We start from the raw sequence: 3,351 nt of genomic DNA, 5'->3' as shown, positions 1-3,351 counted from the left end.
CACATCATGAGCTGTGAAGACTAGTAAGAGAACTCCGAGTGTCACTTTTTCTTCTCTTTCTTAACTTCCCACTACTGAGAAATCCTTTCTAGCTAGCTTACCTTCTGATTACTTTGGGAATATATCTCACTTTAAATGAGCCTTAAAGTGAGATTCTTGTTTGACTGAAGTCTTGGATTACATAAAGTTAATTGTTTAGGAAAAAAGATTATCCAATATGGTGGCTTTGATAATTTGGAGATTTCTTCTGGCTGCTCATGGAGTATAGAGGTGAGCTGCCTGTGATAGAAGCCCTATGATTATTCTGTGTGGTTTGGTTTGGTTTTCATGCCAGTACTAGGGCTTGAACTCAAGGCCTGGGGACTGTCCTGGAGCTTTTTTCCTTAAGTCTAGCACTCTATCAGTTGAACCACAGCTCCACGTTCAGGACTTCTGCTGGTTAATTTGAGATTTCTCATAGCTTTTTCTCCTCAGTCTGACTTTGAACTTCTACCCTCAAATCTCTGCCTCCTGAATAGCTAGGATTACAGACATGAGCCACCAGCAACAGTCTTGGTTCAGTATACATTGGAACCATAGGCCAAAAAAGCTCTTCCTCCACATAATTCCTATTAATGAGCCCATAGCTTCCTATATGCTTTTGTATATATGTCTATGTTTCTCTCTATATACATATACATATCTATATAAATGTATATATGTATGTGCATGTATATATGTGTGTATACATATATACACATATATATGTAGTATATATATACACAATTAGCCAGTCTTGGGGCTTGAACTCTGGGCCTGGGTGCTATCTCTGAGCTTCTTTTACTGAAGGTGAGCCCTCTATCACTTGGCCACAGTGCCACTTCCAGTTTCTTAGTGGTTAATTGGAGATAAGTATCTCATGGGGACTTTTCTGCCCAGGCTAGCTTCAAATGGCTATCCTCAGATCTCAGCCTCCTCAGTAGCTAGGATGACAGGCATGAGTTACTGGCACCTGGCCTTACATGCTTTTTTATACCTTCCCAATCATTTGACTTAAGTAAAATGACTCTTTAGACTGTAGAGGGACATTTCATTAAAAAAATTTGATCAAATATTAGCATCCTCACACTAGCTAATTCAGAATAGATGAGGACTCAGTAAAGATCAATTTTTTTTTTTTTTTGCTGGTCATGGGCATTAACTCTGGGCCTGGGCACTGTCCCTCAGCTCTTTAGCTCAAGGCTAGCGCTCTACCACTGGAGCCACATCACCACTTCCGGCTTTTTCTGTTTATGTGGTGCTGAGGAATCGAACCCAGGGCCTCATGCTTGCAAGGCATGCACTCTACCGCTGAACTACCTTCCCAGCCCAAGATCAAATTTTTAACCCTTGTTACCACACTTCAGGTCCCTCACCATTGTCTTGCTATCTCTTCCTTGAACACACACAAAGGGAGCACTGTCCATCTTCTCTTCTGTAGCTACTGTGTCAGCAGTGCATCACATCCTTTCTGAATTATCCCAGTAAAACCTCATTGGTGTTCTCCCAGGTCAAGCCTCCCCTTCAACGACTCCTTCCCTCACAGATACACACAGAGTTTGTACCACATCAGGGAAATGTATTCTGTGAAAATATAGTGCTACTGACTTGTATGTTGGCCTAATATACCTCCCTCAGAGATGCCTACCATTCCTACTGGTATCAAGACAAGATGGAAGATTGGAGAAAGGAGTTTATGGAAGGGATGGAGATGCCACATAATTGTAGGTCCTTTCCTACCACTGCCTGAGGAACACATCATACAAGGTTTCACTGGATCCATGGAAATTCTTTCTAATAAGACAAAGGGGAACTGCAGATGGACTTGGTCAGCTCCATAAATGTAAGACATATCTATTATATAGCTAAGTCCCAAAGTAGAGCTTTCATGGATGATCTGTACAAAAAGATGCTATTTAAGAATGGCAAGAGGAAGTGTTGTATTGCAAAGTAAAACAGAAAATGATGCTCTTCCCTATAGATACACACTTGGAGATGTACTAGGCATGGTGTCATATTGACAATTCAGAAAACTCCAGCAATAGAGGGGCTGGGAAGGTGGCTCAGTGGTAGAGCTCTTGCCTTGCATGCTCGAGGCCCTGGGTTCGATTCCTCAGCATCACATAATCAAAAAGAAAAAAGCCGGAAGTGGCGCTGTGGCTCAAGTGGTAGAGAGCTAGCCTTGAGCTGAAGAGCTGAGGGACAGCACTCAGGCCCAGAGTTCAGGCCCCAAGACCGGACCCTCCCCCCCCCCCAAAAAAAAGAAAACTCCAGCAATAGAAAAAGAATGTCACTTTGCCTGACATGATTCTCAGCACTTCCTGAGAAACTGATCAAAGAACTGCATTTCCCCTTTTATCTCTTCATAGACTACTCCCCAGGGAGTTCACAACACCTGGATTTGGACAGACTGAGAGTTGACACCAGAATGACAAGGGACCATTATCACTGCATTGACACCACCACTTGGATTTTGTCCCTATAGGACCTGTCCCCTTTCCTGCCAGGACTTCAGCTCTCTTGTAAACAGAATAAAAGTTTAGAATCATTGGACGTCCATGTAGCTTTCTTGGCCAGACTGGTTTTTGGGAGTTTGTGTTTCTGTCCATCCTGAAGAAAGAGTTACTATGGATGAAGTTGCCAACTCTGTTTAAATAACAGTTTTGTAATACAGCTTCATCCCACTTTATCTCTCAGAGCCAATCATGCCTTGCTCTCTTATGCCCTGTGAGCATTTTTTTAAAACCTGTGAGCATTTTTTAAAACATTGTTTTCACTTGCAAAGAAGACAGTTAATAACGGGATTGGCACTGTACTAACACAAGTCTTACTCCCACAGGAGAGAGGCTGCAAGACCATGCAAGTGGGTCAGAGATGGATGGGGCTCACTCACACGTTACTAGGCAACTGTGCAAATGGGATGGAAGTGATATTGATACCTAGGAATATGCCTTGGAAATTCACTTGTTTCAAATCTCCAAGGCTACACTTCTCCTTTGCAACAATAAATAAATTAAAAGTGTTGAGAGAACATTCTCCTGCTTTCCAAAACAATTCTGGGGCCAATGAAAACACGAGCCATGTTTCTGAATGCTGAAGGCTGCATTTAGGTTTATTTACTCCCCCTCTTTCTCATTCAACATAGGAGTCATCAACCTCTCTATTTCTCAAGGTCTTGAATATCTCCAAGCCCTACCTTTGGGAATCACGAGCAAGCTTGAGGGATGGATGGAAGAAAAGAAGAAAATTAGAGGCATGGTAGAGGCAATTGGGGCTAAAAGGCCATGGAAGAATGGAGGTTGGAGTGAAGATAAGAATAAGAGAGAGTAAGAG

At 42.4% G+C, this 3,351-nt stretch overlaps 1 long non-coding RNA gene across 1 annotated transcript; it reads left to right on the top strand.

Moving 5' to 3' along the window:
* The first annotated feature begins 1,659 nt into the window (after positions 1-1,659).
* On the top strand, positions 1,660-2,571 carry LOC138837618 (uncharacterized). The gene is made up of 2 exons (XR_011375362.1): positions 1,660-1,861; positions 2,388-2,571. It is a non-coding gene; the product is annotated as an uncharacterized lncRNA (long non-coding RNA).
* Positions 2,572-3,351: the final 780 nt, after the last annotated feature.

The sequence above is a fragment of the Dipodomys merriami genome, unplaced genomic scaffold (assembly GCF_024711535.1).
Source record: "Dipodomys merriami isolate MVZ:Mamm:240054 unplaced genomic scaffold, mDipMer1.0.p SCAF_2710, whole genome shotgun sequence".
Classification (NCBI taxonomy): Eukaryota; Metazoa; Chordata; class Mammalia; order Rodentia; family Heteromyidae; genus Dipodomys; species Dipodomys merriami.
Note: the sequence above shows the minus strand (reverse complement) of the source record. Positions and strands in the feature narration are given on the sequence as shown.